The sequence below is a fragment of the Camelus bactrianus genome, chromosome 17 (genome assembly GCF_048773025.1).
Source record: "Camelus bactrianus isolate YW-2024 breed Bactrian camel chromosome 17, ASM4877302v1, whole genome shotgun sequence".
Taxonomy (NCBI): Eukaryota; Metazoa; Chordata; class Mammalia; order Artiodactyla; family Camelidae; genus Camelus; species Camelus bactrianus.
The window spans coordinates 16505338-16525386 of record NC_133555.1 but is presented as its reverse complement, the minus strand read 5'-3'; positions in this window follow the sequence as shown (position 1 = coordinate 16525386).

The following is a 20049-nucleotide window of genomic DNA, read 5'->3' as shown; positions in this document are numbered from 1 at the left end:
GGCGTATAGGTGTTAACTGGGCCATGAACAAGGATCTTGAGAAATGATCCAATTGTGGGCCCTCTTCTCCGTGTGGCTTGAATAATGTCAGCTGGAAAAAATATATTTCCTACAAATTACAAGAAAGCAAAAAAAAAAAAAAAATTACAAGAAAGCATTCAGTGAGTTCTCAATACTTACTTTGTGTGGGGGACATTTCCAAGTCAATCACCTAAAATTAAAGAAACCCCGGGTTTTACGATGCTTGGAAAGTTGCAAATGTGGAAATCTCTCTTTCCCCTTGGTTTTAAATCCCCTTGTTCCACAATTAATTTTCCAACTGTCATAGCACGGAATGTTGTGGGATTGAGCGTGTGTGCGTGTGTGTGTGTGTGTGTGTGTGTGTTCTCTGGGTATTCTTTGTACTTCAACTGAACACCACCTTAGATCATCCTCGACAAGAGAGTAAAGGTTATCATTAGCACGTTGAATAATGGATGGCGTCCATTGTATTTTCTTGTTTAGGACAATAAATCATCCTGAAAACTTTTATTATGTTCTGTATAAGATGGAAGCACATGAGCACTTGTTACGTTTTCCTCTCCTGAGTCGGGTTGGCAGGGCGCCTCGGGCTGGAAAGAACAGCCAGGGGTTGCCAAGCAAGGGCTGGCTTGGTTCTGTGCCCATTCCTCCAGGGGAGGTAAACATCCTGCCCTGGAATACTTCCCCAACCTGTAGCTGGAAAACTCCCATGCACAGCGGTGCAGCTGGGAGACCTGGAAACCGTGAATCACAGCACCCACCAGGCCCTGCCGAGGAACGGAGAGGTCAAAGGTTGAAGCTGCATCCACCCACTGCAGCCCCCAATACAAGGACAGCCCTGGATTCAGTGGAGAGCTGGGCGGGAAACAAGTGTTGACAAAGGGCAAAGAAGACGAAGGTTTACTGAGAACCCACCAAGCACATGCCCGAGGCGGGAGCAGGCACGTCCACATGCACGGTCCCATGCCATATTGAGAAGGGGGTGCTCAGAGGGTCAGGCCTCAGGCACCAGAGTTAGACGCCCCTGAGCCACCACTCACAGACTGCATAGTCTTGGGCAATGTCCTTAATCCAAGTCTCAGTACTCTCATTGGCCAGGTGAGGACGGACCAGTTAGATACCGAAATCCTTCCATACCAGATGGTCAGGAGCAGTGCCTTGAGTCCCCAGAGCCCACACTTCCCCACTGTCCTGGCTGACCCAGGGAACCTCCCTATCCATTGTGGGCCACCAGGCAAACCACACGCAGAAATGCGGGCACAGCAGGGCCTCTAGGACATGCCCAGCAGTCAAGGCTTGCTCCCACTGATGGGTATCCGTGCCAGTGTTACACAGCTTTACAGGGCTGTCCGAGGGACAGAGGCGGCGTCTACAGAGCCTATCACATATTAAGCCACACGCAACTGGTCACGATGGTGATACCTACTATAAAGATGCGGAAAGCTAGGCTAAACAAGGTTAAATGACATCCTGGAAACCATGGAACCAGGATATGAGTCTAGGTGACTTGAACTCCCAATTCCATGTCTGTCAGCCATGATGTATCAATGGAAGAATGCTAAAAGCCCAGGTAATGACGGCACAAAAGAGCTTCCCTCCCAGAGAGGGCGATGGCTCCAGCTAGATTTCAAACATCCACACTCATTTACAGTGTCATCCTTGAGGATCTGTTAAAAGGCAAGCCTGAATCCGGTTTTAAGGACAAGGTTTTAATTATGTTATCAGACCCATTACATGGAAATTGCTTTTCTCCAGCCTGAATGGAACAGACCGGTCTCAGCCATGGAATGGAGCTGACATGATGCCCCTCTTAGGTTTGGGTGCTCTGAGTGAGTACTGGGTTGTACCTCTGTGGTCCTCTGTGCCCTTGAGGGTGGAGGAAGAAAATGCATAAAACTAAGTTTATATTGTCAATAAAATTATTTCCTTAAAAATTCTTATCAAGATAGAATATTGTCAGGATATATTAAAAACGACAATGGCTCACTTACTAGAAATGTGATTCTCATGTAAGTCTTCGCAGCATAGATCCTCTACCCTGCTCTCTAACATACAGTCTCCTGATTCCACATCCTGCTTTCCTATCAGCTATTATCACTTGAGTATGAAATAGTCATGGCAGGCGGAATGGGGCAGGAGGGTGCTTCTATGGGAGTAGAAGGTAAGGCAGTTAAGTTTTGTTAAGAGAAAGGAGAAGAGATAGGAACAGTACTTGGGGGGAGGCTGGAGTGGAGATTATTCCAGAAGTAACCCGAGACTTTTCTACTCAACATGTGGTTCATGGGTCAACAGCACTGACGTCACCTGGGAGCCCATCAGGACGCAGAAGCTGAGGTCCAGCTCTGGTTTACAGGTCAGAATCACTATTCTGATCAGATGCCCAGATAATTTGTATGTACACTGCTATTTGAAAAGCCCTGCTCTAGGTTGGGAGGGGGTCCACCCTCTCCTCACACTTGGTGGGCAGGAGTGGGTGGGGGGTGGCGTGGAGCAGCAAATGAAGTTGTTAGAGATGGGAAGGGACCCCAGTGTTTGCCTAAGAGGTTATCCTGCCTGAGGCAACTGGCAGGAAAAAACCTCTGTGCTGGGGTGATGTGCCGGCCCCGGCTGCGGGTGCACCCAGCATGGTGGCCATCTGTGTGTAAAAAAAAAAAAAGAAACACTGTGCAGGAGTGTGGAGCTGTGCACAGGCTAAGCACGGCCAGGTGTTTAAGTGGGAAAGCCAGTCTCGAAGATCAAAGGCAAGTCGATTGTAAAAGAGAACATCTTGCCCACCAAACCGAGGCCCGCCGAATGGGAGAGGGCGACATCTGAATAGACCAGATGTTAGCAGCCAAGGGCCCCAGAGAGCGTAGAATAGACTCATGTACACAGCTCTGTGGCATCAAAACCTCATTATCTGCCCGGCCAACTGCTAAACACAAACACAGGTTCTAGAAGCAGATGTGAAGAAGTCCTCGGAAGCCCCCAGCTGTCCCTGTGGTAAAGGGGCAGGAATTAATTAGAGGACAGACGCTGAAGCCCAAAAAACTAAGTTCTCTTTTGCGGATGAGAAGGGAGTGTAGTTTTCGGAAAAAGCTGTGTGAGCACTTTGTACCCACCAGTCTCTGGGGTCGGGAAAAGCGCTGTCCCCTGCAGGCCTGGGATGGACGGGCAGGTTATTTTTGTCCCAAAGACTGTCTGGTTCTGGCTCGGAAGCTCCCACCCCCTTGTGCCCGGACTTCAGATCAGGTACCAGGACCCTGTCCCTCCACCAGCAAGCCAGCGGCATCTCAGGGACGTGGGCATCTCAACAGCTTGTGAACTTCCTACAAGTACAAGCTGGTCTCCTCTTAATTGCCCCCATGGAGATTTTCATAAATACGTTTAAAGAGAATAATTATTATTGTTATTTTACTTTCTTCTTCTAGATGGCAACTTTCCTTCAAGCAGCTCAAGGAACTATTCTGAAATTATCCAATTAATCTTTGCAAAATTCCTGAGAGGAAGCAGGGTGGCGGTTTCTCTCCACTGTGGAGGAGGGGGGCACATAGGGAGGTCGAAGGGCCCAGGGTATACCAGGGGATGGCACAGGAATGGAAACGGGGCTCCCAAACCCCATTCTCCTAGACAGTGCTCTCAAGTCCAGCATCGTCAAAGACATCACTGCCCAGGCCAGGGCCCTCAGCATGAAGTTTATATCCCGGTCCTGGTGCCACCCCTCAGTAAGACACCTGGAAGCGTCCTCGTGCAAGTGACAACTTCCCTGGGCCTCAGCTGCCCCGTTTGTTCTAGTGCGTCAACGACGCACCGCAGCGAGATGCTGTGTAGGGAGGACCGCTCGGTGCTCAGGGCAGGGCTCTACACAGCCGCTGGCCCCCTCTTTCTGTCCTGAGGAGCACAGCGTGTGGAGTCTGTCCCCCAATGGGCTCTTCGTCGTTTTATGCACTGCAGTGCAAACGGCTTCTTTTGGCATGAAATGGAGCAGAGGCTCCGAGATCGGACTTTGGAGATGGACAGCCTGGTTCAGATCTTGACTCCAATTCTTCGTAAGTCTTAGGACTTGGGCACTGAACCTCTGTTTTATCATCTATAAAATGGGGATGGTGACGAGTCCAGGAGATAGTGCAGAGATGTCTGGCATTACTGCGTGCTCAGTAAAGGTTACATGGAGAGAGGCGTTAGGAGGAGCCTGCCGTCCTGACTGCCTGGGTTTGAATCCTGCCTCACCACCTCTCACTAAGTGACCTGAGGCAGGTGAGTCACCTCACCTCACTGGATAAGGAAGATTTAACCAAGGTTAAACCTTGGTGAGGTTTAACCAAGTTCATCCATGTAATTTATAACAGATTCGGGCACAGAGCTTGATAAATGTTATGAATCCTATTATGATTATCACTTATCTTCTTGTTTCTATTTTATTTGGGGAGCTGTGAAGACTGGCCTCTACCCCAAGGAAAGAGATTCCTCCACAGTGGAGAGCCAGGTGGAGGGGCAAAGAGCTCAGGATTAGACCACTTTACCTCAGGAATGGGAGGAAGGGTCTCTGAGCTGGACAGCGCCCCTGTCTGGAATCAGAGGGGCCGCAGGCTGCCACTCACTGGCTAAGTGACACTAAGCAAGTCCTTGCATCTCTCTCTCAACTCATCTGCAAAATAATGGTAAGATGCTAGCCACCTTGATTTGTTAGAAAGTTGCCTGGAGCTCACGTCCACCAAAGCCCTTTGTTCACTCTTACATGCCGCATATATTTCAATGGTTATGAATTCAGAAACACACACTTATACTTGAAAAGCACACACAGGTCTGAATTTTCACTTGGACGAGGGGAAACGAAACACTTTTCTCTGTGTGCTTTTATTTTTCATTCCTTCGAATGATAAAAAAGAATTTTGTCTTTAAAGCTCCTGTCTCAGGTAGAAGAATGAAGACATTTTAATTTCCGGCAGTGCCAGCGCCTTGGATTCGGGCTACCCCCTCCAGCTGCTCTCAAGCCAAACCAAACCAACAATGTGTCCACCCACCCGGGAGACTCAGAGTAACTCTGGATTTGTCTGTGCCGAGTTTCCTGTGGGTACTTCAAAGCCTGGAGACTTTGCAGATGTCTTGCTGGTGATTTCCCTTTAGCAAACACATGGGAAATACTCCAGTAAGAGAGAGACCAGCTCCACGAGAGGAAATTTGGCGGCAGAAAGAGAGGGAGGACAGCTTGCAAGCCGAACTGATGAGCACGGTTGCCTACAATCATTTCTCAGACAAGCGTCTTCTGCAGCTACGTTGCAAACACGTATCTGTGGCGGGGGTCTAATCCCTCAGCTCACCTCCAGCAGGCACAGGAGGGTTGCCTTTCCCGCCTGTGAGCAGTCAAAACCCAACCTGACCAGAAAGAAACACGTTCAATGCCTCATCATTGGCAAGACCCTCCCTGCAAGCCGCCACCCCCATGGGAAGATGAGAACAGTAGCCTCTTCCACTTGGAAAGGGGGAGGGGGCGGCCGGCAGAGGGCGGGGCCCACGCCCCTTGTGCGATTTCCGAATTTGTGTTCGTCCGACATTTTTTATTCTCCTTCCAAAGCAAATTTCCCCTAACATAGAGTCAGGGCCATTTTTTACTTGGAGCAGCCCTAAAGCTTTAACCCAGAAAGTAAATCTTTACTTTCAGGAAAGTTCTTTTGTGGATTAAAATCTGCTTCTGGAATCAAGCAGCAGATCACCCTTTCCAAATAAGACCTGATTACAAAGGAGCACAGCCTGTAAACCTGGACACGGAGTGTTAAGCGTCTGCTCCCAGGCTACTGGCCGGGCCCCGGGCTTTGTTCCAACGTGGGGGTGCCGTGGGGGTGGAAGTGCCCACTCCGCGCCCAGCACTGTCCCTGGGCATCTGTAGGGTGCCGTGCAAGGCACATGGTCTAGATCTGGAGGGAAGACTGAAGCTACAGGTCAGAGTGAAGCCCCCTCATTTACCATCTCTTTCACCTGCCGGCCCAGTGTTCTCCCCTGGTTGTTCTATACACCAACACCTGTGATGAGCCAGGCATGGTGGCCTCCTGAGTGCCCATCATGCTCCCTGTCCTCATCGAGTCTAGTGAGTGGGATAGGCAGGCAATCTCCACAGAGCAGCTGTGAGCTCTGGGGAGAGGGGCTGCGGTGGCGGGGGGTAGGGGGGGGTGGTGCTCTAAGGCGAACACAGAGGAGGGGGCGGGGAGAGTGCCTCCAGGGCACGTGGGGAGGTCACTCACCCCCTGCGAGGCACTGCAGGGGTGGGGAGAGACAATGGGAGTGGATCCAGGAAGGGCTGGAGACTGAGCTCCCTGTGGGCTAATCAAGGACTCAGGATTTTATCCACATGGCAACTGGGAGCCACCACTTCACCCAGCCCCAGCCCCAGCCCCAGCCCCCTGGCTTCTTAGCTTGTGCTGTTGGCTAAAATTTACTGAGCCTGACAACATACCCGTTGCTGCGGTGAAGCCCTGGCAGTTCCGTCATCCAGTGTTCATACCCACCTCCCGCCCCGTCTGGGGAACCACTGCCATGATTTCACTCCTGCTTTAGGGATGGGTGTGGGACTTCAGCCTGGCCTGCTACCGCATGGCTATGTCCTGTCCACAGTAACTGACTCAGGAATGAGGAGAACGAGTTAGAGTCAATGGTACACAAGCTTGAGATTTACTGGAACTCCCGAGAGGGAAAGAAAGGAGCCCAGTCTGTCTTTTTGGACGTAAAACTGGGAGGATGTAGGTTTAGAACTGGAGAATGAAGACAACAGAAAAATAAGAATTAAAGCATGCGTTCTCCTGGATCAAAGTCTGCCTGAAGCCATTGCTCCACAACTTTTCAATTATGTCATTCATAATTTTTTTTCCCTTAAGACAGTCTCAGGTGGCTTTTCTGTCACTTGCAGTGAAGTAGCCTTCATGCAATGGTGCTTATGGTGACCCTCTCTCATTGTACTGCTAAGGTTTTTAAGCTACTGAAATTCATGTGGTGTTTTGCTTAATTCTTATACTAAAAGAAGTTTTTCCCCCTCTGAAAATTTCAAGCATGAAATAAAAAGAATTCAAAACACAAAGGCAGAACAGGGAAGTGTTATTTAAACAACTGCAAAATTATAGTTGTACAGGGAAAAGGGAACTGATGTGGAGTGAGGGGGAGTGAGGTACACATCCTGCTCTGAGGTCACTAGCTCTGTGACCTTGGGCAAGGGACCCTTCCTCTCTAAACTTCAGTACCCTCAACTATGACATAAGGGAGTGTCACTAGAGGCGACCCTGACTCAGGTCAGTGACTGCTTTGGAGGCTGCTCTTGAATCATCAAGAGCACCAGCACAGGTTTAGGAAGCCCAGTTGTATCCAAATGTAAATGGCAGTTTATCTTCCTTCTAAGAAAATATTCGTCTCTGGCAGGTGCAGCTGAGAAAGGTGCATCACTGCGCTTGTACTCAGAGAAGTGGACCATGTAACTGACAACCCCCAGAGGACCTAACTTGTACCAGATCTTGGAAATGGCAAATGGCAGCCCTGGGAGACAGTTTCCAGCCTGGCTTGAGTCCTACTGGACTCAGGAGACAACACCTCATCACCTAGCTGGCTGAGAGAGAGGACTTACCCGAGCTACCTGTCCACCACCGTGAACTCTCTAGAGCAAACCCTTACGAGTCTCCAAGGCACAGCTGGTCTTGGTTGTCTCTTAATGACTCCAGCCAGTGAACCGGGAGGAGGCCGGCAGGGATCTCAAGGAAACCACACTGGTTAGCTCATAAAGCTTGACACTGGCGGGTTACACATGGGTAGTGACTTTGAATGACTGGGTGCTTTATTTACGTATCCTGCTAAAAATTAACCTTAGAATTTCTACAGCTTTTAAAAATAGACACTCTTCACCTATTACGAAATTCATACAATGAAGAAAGTATCTCTAAGAACTGGAGATACGAAGTCAGTCACTATAATCAACTTCAAACACAAACTGCATTCAAAACCTGTGTTCTGTCCCAGGTAAATACATTTTGTCCTCCAACAGTTCAATCTAGGAATTAATCAGGTGTTTCTGTCTGTAGTGTGAGATTTAAAATTTTGTTTTGTGAAAAATAAAATATACAAATGGATATGTGGAATGGCTACAGAGATGTGTTAGAACAAGGGTATGTTGTAACCAGGACTCTCTGAGGCCTTTTCACAGGCAGGAATCATCTCGGCTCAGACAACACCAAGGCGCACACTCATATTCAGTCCTGGTGAAGTCCTTACATGATTTTGACCTTTGCCGTCGCATTTGAATGACATTCTAGGGCTTCCCTATCTGGGGGCTCCCCGTGGGCAAAGAGACATCATAAACCATTCAAAAGAACAAAAAAAGGAGAAGACCAACCTAACTTGCATTTTTATACTCTTGGAATTTGACACCTTCTCCAACTCTAGCCAAACATCCAGTAGATACAACGAACAGTGCACAACTCTTGTCACGGTGACTATGATTCAGCCACATTAACACATGAAGCATAAGCCCCTCCTGAAGACAAGATGATACAACACGGACAAGAAAAAGAATTAGATATAAACCCACAAACCTCCACTGAAGTTTCTTCAGGGCCAACCATTTCTGCCCCTTGATGGGAAGAGAATGCATACTTGTCGATCAAGGTGAGTGATGACTTCATTACTAAGGGGGAGCATTTTCTAAACTCTTGAAAAGTCCGAGGGGGCTCTTGTGGGTTTTTCCTGCCTTCAAGCACCACCGCCAGGAGCGGACTTAAGAGAGTCCTACAGGTGTGGGGCCCACACAAATGAAGCGTAATGGCTATGTTTCCTTTAAAGACTTTCTTAAACACGGGGAGGAGACAGGTGTTATTAATAAATTACTTTTTAGTACCACCTGGGGTAAGGCAGGTGCTTCTCCACAAGGCTCACGGCATTTCTTTGGTCCCTCCTTTTTCCTATTCAGAGTTCCTTACTTCCCTCACATCTCCTCTGCCACTCACCCCTCACCCCAACCCTAGCCCTACACAGCCCAATTTTCTTGCTTATCTTCAGATATCCACAAACACTGTTATTTCCCACTAATCATTTAGGAATAAAAAAATGATTTCGAGGGGGAGGGGACAGCCTGCTATTATTATGATTGTTCTCATTTGATAAAATGAGCGTGTATTAACTTTAATCCTAAAAAATGTTTTTTCATAAAATTAAAAGGTTTCTGAACATGACTTTAAAATGTGATTTTGAAGCAACCAGCCAAGTATCTAAAAAAGGCAAAAACCAGGCCTACCTTGCCCAAAACACTACAGTACCATGAGGCATTAACATCAAGATCTACCCAAGAATGGTGCTTAACAATTTGTCATGGGTCTTCATGCACCATTTTCTCATTTACTCCTTCCACCCAAATGATGGGGGCATTCATTCTTTCTGTTACCCAGAGGAGCCAAAGGAAACTCAGAGGAGTCAGGCAGCTCATTTAAGGTCACAAAACAAGCTGGTGGGGGTGCAGGGAGGTAGGAACCAGTCTTCTCACTCAAAACACAGTGCACTTTCCGTTTTGTAAGTAAGTTCATTTCTGCCATTGATTTAGATTCCACATATAAGCAATATCATATAGAAACAAACTTGTGGTTACCAGGGGGAAAAGGTGGGGGGGAGGGATAAATTAAGAGTTTGGGATTTGCACATTCTAACTGCTGAACACAAAGTAGATAACCAACAAGGTCCTCCTGCATAGCACAGGGAACTATATTCCACATCTTGTAATAACTTATAACGAAAAAGAATATAAATATATAGATGTATAACTGAATCATTATGCTGTACACCAGAAACTAACACAACATTGTAAATCAACTATACTTCAGTAAACCAACCAACCAACCAACTTCAGTGCTCTTTCCAGCCGCAAAAAAATCCCCTCCCCGCCCCCACCCCCGGAGTGGTGCATGGGTTTCTTAAGACAGGATCTCTCTGATGGGCTGGTGGCAATGTCGCTCCTCCGCTCAACCCACAGCAGAGTCTCTGTGTGAGACAGTGTGACAAGGCCAGGGAACCCCAAGTTAGTGCCACCCTTACAAATGAACGAACACACACACACAGACACACACACAGACACACACAGACACACACACACACAGACACACACACAGACACACAGGAGAATGAGCCTAGGGCCGCAGGGAGTTCAAAGAAATTCAAGTGTCTCCTAGATTCCAAGGAAGGAGGGCGCCACGCAGGCTGGGAAGTTCAGAACAGGCTTCCCGGGGAAGGGGGCCTTGGCTTACCCGGAGAGCACAGGAAAGGGGTGAGCCGGCCGGGCTGGGGTCGCGAAGGCTCGGAGGCCGCGGCGGGAGCCCATGTGTCCGCGCAGGACGCCCGCGCCAGTTCTCGGGGCGGCAGAACTCTCGCGATAGTCTGCTCAGGGCCGGCCTCCCCAGTACAGCTTTACGGTACGAGGGGGGCCTGGAAGGCTACGCGCGTTTTGAAACTCCCTGTCAGGATCAGAAAGATACTTGGTTGGGACGCTTCAAACCGAGTGTCACAATTTGGGCCCGTGTGACCCCACTTCGCTCCACTCGGGTTGACCAGCCATCAGTCACGGATGGCTCCCAGCGTGCAGATAGATGTGTGCGTTTTGCCTACTTTATTAAAGGGGATGGTGGAGAGCCTTCTGGAACTTCTTTCCAAAATTGGCAGTCTCAAGGTATGAACCCTTCATCTCGTGAAGGCGTTTTGGGAAAAGCGTAAAGCTCGCCCGGGACAGTCAGGGGACCATGTTTCGTGCAACAGCAATTCTTCTAAATACAGAAGGGAGAGCCGTCACAAGAAGGATGCGAGCGGTGTCCTCGGATGCCCCACAGAACAGGCGGATGACAAAGATGCTAAGAGGGTTTTGCATTGAAATCCTGCGTTCCCCGATTTAGCAGAAGGCTTCCTTCGCTCATTCCCAGGAGTGGGTCGCCGGAGCAGACCCACAGCAATTGCATTTTGAAACCCATTACTTCACCTGGTTGTAGGCCTGCCTTAACAGGTACATAAATCCCCCAGACTCAGGGACTTTCCTTTAAACCAGGTAGAAGTCAATTTCCTCATCCAAACCCAGGGCTATCTCTAACGATTGCCAGATATCACAGACCGATTTCTTTTCTTTCTTTTAACATCATCTTCACAGCAGAAACATAAAAGGGGAGATCTATAAACATTTCAGATTCGTAATATACTACTTCCTCTCGGTCCTTCTAAGTGGAAACTTTGCTCTTGAGTAAAGGTGGGCACCTACTAAGAAGTAATTTTCTCTGTCAGGAGGGCTCGCCATGCACTCGGTCGCAGCTGAAATGTGTTTTAATGTGTTTCTCCTTTACAAGCTGGGCTGGCTTTCAGCTCAGTCCCACAGCCGAGCAGGGAGGAAGATGGCTCTCAGATATCCTTTTGTTACTCTAATCAGAGCCAGAAGGGCCGTATTGACTTTCGGGCCTCAGGGAGTTGTAGTTCTTTTGTATCCATCTCATCCAAGAAATCAAGTTTGATTAATTTGTCATCAAGGAAAATGTGTGATCCGCTCAGAACCAGGCCTTTGAAGTGGGAGGATGAACTTGGGCTTGCAAAAGCTCAGGTCAGCGGCAGAATCAGCAGTGGTGCCGAATCCAGCGAGTTCCTCTCTGTAGAGCTGCCTGTTCTCATTTTAAAACACTTCAAAACAAAACAAAACAAAACAACAAACGTTTTCCACACAAGCGTTCGGGGTTGGATTGCTCCCTGTCCAGGGTCTCCTTTTGTTTACTTTAATTTTGAAAATAGAGTTATCAGGGCGACAAAGCAGGACCCAGGGAACAACATTTAGCCATGCCACAAAGCACGGGGGTGGGAGGATTTGACCTCCTGCCAATCTTAAGACCACTGAGAGTGGGAGAGGCGAGAGGGCTGAACTCGGTGTCAGCACGTGCTTCTGGAGTGAATAATCGGAGAGGTCTCCAGCTGGGTCACAGGACAGATGCTCATTTATGACGCTCTGGTCTTGTTAACCTGCACTTAGTGGAGTTCCCAAACTGCTGAAAATGCATAAGGTAGCAGCCCCCAGATATTATTTAATCCTAGACCTAGTGTCATATTTCTTGTTCAAATGCTATATATGCTGTATAAGGAATTGCAGGGCTTTCAAAAATGACAGAGTAAGCAATCTTTAGACATTCCACAGCGTAAGAATCCCCACATTTAACATGTTGGTGCACAGGCCGTTTTATGATGGTTACCCCTCAGGTAGAGAAACAAAGACACAGTGAATTACTGAGCAAAAGTCAAGGGCTCGCTTGGCTTTGAAAGATGTTTGAAAAGCACCAACAAATTATAAGCAGCCTTTGTGGTTACTGAATTCATTGTCAAAACTATTATTAGAGAATTTTAAAACAATCCTGAGATTAGTGAAAACACTCAGCTTTAGAAATCTAAGGTTATTTTGACTTAAAAAAAAAAAAAACACCCACCTCTGCTTACGATAACACTCAAGCATGCATTGGGTTTGCAGTATGTGTAGGCGTATGGAACTTAAAGATGTTTAAGATCTACTTCCTGTCTTTTTTTTACAGTCTAGTAGTTCAGAAGTTTTCATGATATTTACCAATCCCCGGAACTGTAAGCTCCATGAAGCAGGGATGTCTTATTTCTGTACCCCTAGTACCTAGCACCTCACAGTTGTTCAATGCTTACTTGCTGAATGTGAGTCGATAGCCCATATAATCCTTATCTCAACTGTATTAACGCCTATCAACCTTCCCTTCAGGTGTCCAGGATTAAAAGAATATGCCTGTAATTCAGGGAATTTTTGGGAGCCTCCTGGTCTTCATCCAGCATCACATCTGCTACAATCCACAGTGGACAGTACGGGACTCAGGCTTCGACATGAGTTTGCTCAGCCTGGAAAACATTTCCATCAGCAGAACTTCTTTCTTATGTTCCTGAGTAATGATGACAATCACATCCTTAGAAAATAATTAAATGGCAGGTTCATTCAGCTTTTAAACTGGTTCACGGCAAATGGACTCAGAAGTCAGATGCACAGAGCTCCAGGGAAGCAGGCCGATGTCTTTTGCCCAGTATGGTGTGTGATGGGGTAGAAAGATGAGTAAACACACAGTCAGGAGACGAGGGGGTGTGACCAGCGTCGCCACCAACAACTTCCAGGACCTCGAACAAGCCCCTCCAGGGGAAAGTGCGAAAGTTTCACTGGATTGATTTTTCTCTTTACCAGGCGTACTTCATGGACACAGCCAACACTGAGAGGACCATTTACTCACTCTCTACATGCGCCAAGCACTGAGCCAGGTGCCTAAATATGCCATTTGCCTTAAAGAAGCTCCGCCTTCTTCCCTTCTAAAGACGAGGAGACTGGGGCTCAGAGAAGACGAGGGACTTGCTCAAGGCACAAACTAACAGGATTTCAACCCAATAACGAAAATTCCAAACTAAGCTCTCTGCATTATGGCAGTTCACTTCCCTTCTGACGGCTCACCCCCCAGGCTAAGCCAGGCATCCGTCAGGAGTTCAACCCAGAGAGAATCTCAGTCTCCCACCAAAACCTCCAAACCTCTCACCAGGGCACCTAATCCTCTGGTCAAGAAATCACATTCCACCTTCTCTGTTCTTCTCCTTTGCAATCTCTGGTAGCAGCATTTGCAAACACAAATAGTTAAAGGTCACCAGGAAGATGTAGAAGGGGAATTTTGCATGAACCATCTGTGCTGCGATAATCCAGAATTGGCCGTGAATATGTTGAAGGGCCTACATGACACCAGGAATTCTTTTTCACCTGCCATCCACACCAGTCGAATGTGTTATTCTTGTACACTCTTCGGAGAAGAGTGTGAGGCACGTGCATCTACAGATTGGGCACTCAATAAGGGAGGTGGAAAATTTTTTTAATTCCCAGTTAAAACCTTGAGCAAATAAGCAAGGGAGTGGTGTGTCCTAGTTTATCCACTGGTTTCAAGTCAGATCTGCTCGTGTGGAAAGGATGCAAAGAAGCAGATTAGAAAATGAGTATTTTTTTTCCACCTAAGGTAAGGAATGAAGGGAAGATCACTGGTTTTAACAGCTGGCGGATTTGGGGATCTGCCTACAACTTTGCCACTGACTCTTGGTGTGACTTTAAGCACATTCTTTATGCCCTAGGGGTCATTTCGTCATTTGTAAAGTGAAAAGGTTGAATGAGGCCAGCAATTTTTCCATCTTTTTCTTAAAGCTGTAGACCCTTTCCTCTAGAAACAAACTCTTACAGGGAATCTCAAAATTCTTGTACATTGAAATCCTCAAATTCCTAGCATGGGGAGAACAGGCTGGAGCCATTGCCAGGGATATAACTCAGCTCTGAGATTAACTGCCAGTAATTAACACATTACCATCACCTCTCTGAACCTCAGTATCCACATACAGAAAATGGAGCCAACAGTAAGAGGAGCTACGTCCTAGGGTTTTGGAGAGAAGTAAATGAATTAATCCATGAGCTTGGAGGGCATGGAACTCCACATACAGTCGCTACTATTACTAATGATATTACGGCTACGACCAGAGCAGCGTAGCTCAGCAGAAGCACATCAAACTCTGTCCAACTGCTGATTTGTGGGGCCAGCAACTGTTTACAGAGTGTCATTGTGCACCGCTTATTCAAAAGGCTTTTCCGAACTCAACTTCTCTAAGTAGAGGAGCTTGTCCATAAAAAGATAACAGTGATGTTTATCACTTGAGTGATAAAACCAGAAAGAAATGCAAGGAAGAGCTTACTGTAAATCAGGGTAATGGTTCTGTTAATGGGGAGCATGGGGGCTGAGATTGGTAGGAGACCCATGAATGGGGCTCCCGAGGTAGTTGGCACAGTCCTCGTCCTCGACCTGGGTGCTGTTATAAGAATGTTCTTATAATAATTTGTTTTGGGTGGTTTTCTATATCTTTGTTTTATTTCACAATTAAAAAAAAGTCTTAAAAGTGATGTTTCATAAAACAAAATCAATGAGTACATAAACTATGATTACTGGCTTCCAAAATGTTAACATTTTGCCACACAGTGCACATCAGTATGGATGTGTTATTGTTTCACTACACTTTTAAAAATATATTTTACAATAGGAGCTTTGCAGTATCTAAAACGATTTCTGTAGAACCAGCCACCTGGGGAACACTCTTTGAAAGCCACGGGACTTCTGTTAAAACTTTATTTATGATTCCATTATGTTGTTGTCGTTTTTTTAAAAAGGCACATTCTAAAAATCAAAGTCTTGTCCTTCAGAACTTGACTATCTTCATGAAACACCAATTATTGTTGCCTCCAGTAAGAGTGAGTCACAAAACCCCAAACTTCCCTAAGACCTGAAAACTTCCCCTTGGTCTGTGCTTTCTCGAATTCTACATGTGCAAAAAAACAAATGATTTAAGTTTCCTGAGTGCAAGAGGAAATTGGGGAGTAAGAGCTTGTCCACATCTCTGAGGCTGGGAGGAGAACACACATTTAACCATACCATCTGTACAAATGGTACCAGCGTTCAGCATGCTTACAACTAGAAGGGCTTATGATTTATGCTTGCTAGTTAAATGTGCTTATGATTTAAACGTATTTTCTCTGGCAAGAAATAAGCTAGTCAGCACCATAGCGTAGCCAGATGATGGGAAATAGATACATATTTCAATGATACACATTTTAACTTGAGGAGCCTTATAAATGCTACTGTTTTCTTTTTATAACAAAAGAGTTATCTTCCTGGAGGACTCCAGAGATTTTTCTTTTAATACATTCATTAGTAAAAGCAGTTAAAAGTTCTTTAACAGCAGTTATTATGCGAAAACGATCACTGATGTTGGCCTCGAAAAAAACTACATTTAGGCAGCACCTAATGCTATAAAACAACCAAGAACACATTCCAAAAGTGCATTGATAACCACCAGATGATAAAGTACACACAGAATACGTGGAAGCAGTAATCAGACTCAAATACGAGGAGACATTAGGAAATCTTACAGCCTCCAGAGTGTTATGCCCCATCCAGTAAAGATTTCATTAAATTCACTGAGTTAAAATTAATTAGGTATCATATACATAATCTTGAATTGCTTGAAGAGGGAGAGATGGGAAAGTCTGCAGACGAAGGGAAGAAGTAAGAGTTTGTTGGTATCTTGTTTGTTTGTAAAGGGATATATTAGCTAGAAAGGAAAAGTCAATCTCCTTGGCTTGGATAAATAAGGGGCAACTGAATCTTAGGGGCAAATTGGAGGACAAAAGAGAAACAAGCGTGAATGGCTTATTCTGAAATGAAATCATTCTTAGTGAGGGGTAAAGAGAATGAGTGAAAATAAGGAAAATGCGTTTTCTAAGACACCAGGATGGTTTGACATATCACCAAATATGTTCAACAGAGGAACAGAAGAAACAGAAATAGCTCCTTCCTGCCAGTGGACCACGGACAACCTACTAGGTGTCAGACACGGGGCAAGGAGCTTCACGCGCGTTCCAACAGGTGGACAGAAAGTTCAAGAGGTGCCAGAATAAACACGGTTTGATAATCACCACACATATCCCTGGACCCTCCTTAAGATGAAGCAATGCGGTTAATAAAATTGTATGAAATTCTAAAACTGAGGGAGTAGACCGACATTTCTGTACTACAGGACCCAATTACAGAGTGAGAATCAGTGGCAACAGATTAGGGAAGGTCTCAACATAAAGTCCTACAAATGAATAAACCCTTAAACAACCGCCTCCCGATGTTATAACTTAAAAAAAAAAAAAAGGAAGGAACACAAATTCATAGCAATCTAGTCCCAAACTAGAAAACAGCAAGAACTTTTGCATGAAAAGTCTAAACATGTGCACCAAACACATAAATCATATTTTCAAGTAAGAAAAGGACAGTCTAGTCTTACCTTATTGCTGCAAAAGGCTGGAATGAAAATTACTGACTTAGAGAAGCAACTTTCACGTGTATCTGAACATCAAACACAACACACAATATAAAATAAAAAATAACTAGAACCGAAAAGTTTTCAGTCCGACCTTAAAAATGCTGAGCAAATCACTAGATGAAGCCAGATCAAAAGGAAGGCCATTACCCCAGCTTGTAGCCATATGTGAAAGGGCCCCAAATGCACAGGGCACAGATGGTATACGATGGGGAGGAGGGGGCACAGGCCGATCCAAAACGTAAGGCAAATAAACCTGCTGCAACTTACACAGGTAGGTTAGTTCGAAAGAATGAAGAAGTCTAAATGCAACTAAGATTTTAAATTGGGGACAAATGGTGCTGGATGTCCCAAGCTACAGTGTGCTTACTGGTTTAAGCTCTGAAAGCCTTTTGTGGCACCAGCTCAATGAAACTGAAATGTCAGTGAGGAGACATACAAAGGGATGGTGACATTATTAGCCGATTACTGACAAGACAGTTAAAGTTTTTTAAAACCCATACAATGGCTATAAGCCATATTACCTGATTAAGGTCTAAGAAATTTGGGTGGGGGGGATTTCATATCTGCTTACAAAATTAATAGCTCTATTTGAAAGTAGAAAACCTATAACTTTACTAAGATGCTCCAAGTCCTTTAATATTCCCCATTCATCATTAATGTAAAGTGCTAAAATTAAAACTGTCACCTCCTGAAACCTTCATTAAAAGTCACTACTTCGTATGTAAAAAAAAAAAAAAAATTCTATACAAAAGTCAGATATGCCCATATTTACTTCATGCTGTCCCTCTAATGCAAAGTTGTCAGTTTAATAAATCTCAAAACAATTGTTCCAAAGTAAAAGTTTAAGAAAAATTCTCTGGCTTCAACATTAGAAGCTGATATTGTCATACAGAAATCACACACTTCATTAAATGAGCTGATCACGTTTTTTCAGGCAGCAACCAAATCCAGAACGTTTCAACAGAGATTTCTTCAACCTTATGATTTCGGAAGGACACAAGAGCATAGAATATCCAAAAGGCAATTTTATTGGATATTCTAATAAGGTACATTCAACACACACATATATGATGGGACTCTAAATTTTAGTAGCAATGATGAACAAAATAGTATCGACTGCACAATGACTTTTGCTTATCAGTCATCTGGTTTAGGGAATACTTACTTGATTTTTTGATACTTCTATGTATTAAGGAATCCTTCCAGTTTAGTAACAGCTTTGCTGAGCTACGTCTAGGAGTGACAATTAATTTTAGTGGAAATTCATTCCCAGGCTACTCAGATAGTCATTTGAACAGTTTTGCGTTATTTTACATCCAATTTTATAGGTCTATAACGTTCATTTAATCTTGTTCAATGAGGCTGAACCCCAGATGCCGTAAGACATTATAGAAAAGTAGTTACTGCACATATGGGGTAACTACTTTTTCTGAACATTAATTTCTTTTCTCTTAACAGGCTGAAATGGTATTTAGAAAAGAGAAAAGCCACCACTCTGTATTAAAGATTTTATATTATGCACTTCTGGAGATGGGCAAGCTATTACTGCTTGTGGTCCTGGCCATCAAGTTCTTACTTACGAGCATCATCTTCTCAAGTCTTAGAAATAATGGCTTTCTCCAGCCTTCAGAAGGTTGTGGGTATTACACATTCAAATCCGGTCACCTGAGAGAGCTTGGGGGGAGGTGGTGGGAGGGGCTCCTCGCTTGTCCTACCTGGGGATTGGAGATAATCAGGGGTTCTCAAAGTGGGGGGTCTGAGGAAAAACCACATCAAAGCCACTGGGGCACTTGCAGGGAGTAAAGAAGGCAGGTCTCTAGCCCTCCCACACCTACCAAATTGGAAACTCTAGGTTTGGGATGGAGAAATCTGCATATTAAGCAAGCACCCCGGTGATTCTCCTGCACTGGTGGATGATCTCGAAGGTCCCTTCCACTCTAAAACTCTCACGAGCCTGTGAGTTTTCTTTTAAAAGCCGTCATGTCAGCCAGATCTATAAAGCAAGAGTGCTTTGAGCCTGAATGGGTTCACCTAGATAAGATGTGTTCTTAGATTCTGACGCATATGTACAAGTAGATGGCAGAGACAGAACACTCTAATCAGATGTGTAAAGGACTATTTGGGGCTTTTTCCCCTCACGGGAGATGTAGAGGGAGACCCCGCTCTAACCCAGGAGAATGGGTTCAAAGGGGTTTTTCACTGCACTCCCGTTCCCGTCTGTCCTCTTCGCTGTCTTGACTCCTCTCTGCTGCTACGCATTTACCATCCTGAGTCACCAAACTCTTAAATAACTTCCTATTAGTCTGCACATACTTTTAAGAAATAAAACTACCATCACTTCTTGGCCTTTTGGCTAAGATCAAGTGAAGAAATAAACTACTTACAGGCAGTCCTCTACTTTCATTTGTAATGAGTGAAATGTGACAGCAACATCGATACATGAAAGGTGAACAGGAGACTTAACATTTTTAAAAGGGAGTTTCATATTTAGAAAGCTAAAAAAAAAAAAGAAAAGAATCACACTCTAATTTTACATCTCCCTTTGGGCACAGTATTTGCCTAATTTGATGAAATATTTCTGGTATTTCCTATATGTTAGTTTATTTCATTCCTTCTTTTCATAAAGCGCTTGGAGGCTCAATGAGCGCCTAAGACTTGAGACTTTTTAAAGCACATCCAGAGTGTTCTCTCTTTGACACATTTTTATTAGGTAGGAGAACTAAACTCCTACTGGTGGTATCTCATCAAATTTTTATAAAACCGCAAGAGCAATATGCAGGAGAATCTTAAAGTAATTACACAAACATAACTGGATGAATTACACTGCTGAGTCAGAACCTTTGGCTGGAAGGCAGCGCCACCATGTGATGGCTCCACGTGCCGTCAGTTCTGTGTAAGTACAGAAGTTGGGGTCCTCTAAGAGTTGGGTACCTTATAGCAAAGACCCACTTCTTGTAATAAGGTGATTTTCAAACGCTAAACTGTGACACTGCTTCAGTCACTGAGGATGAGAGGGAGAAAATGGGAACTGTTTATAACAAGGACACCCAAGTATGTAGAGGTAGACCAGGGGCCAGATCGGATCAGACATTTCATGCTTGACTGGGGTGACCTATTCTGGGGTTA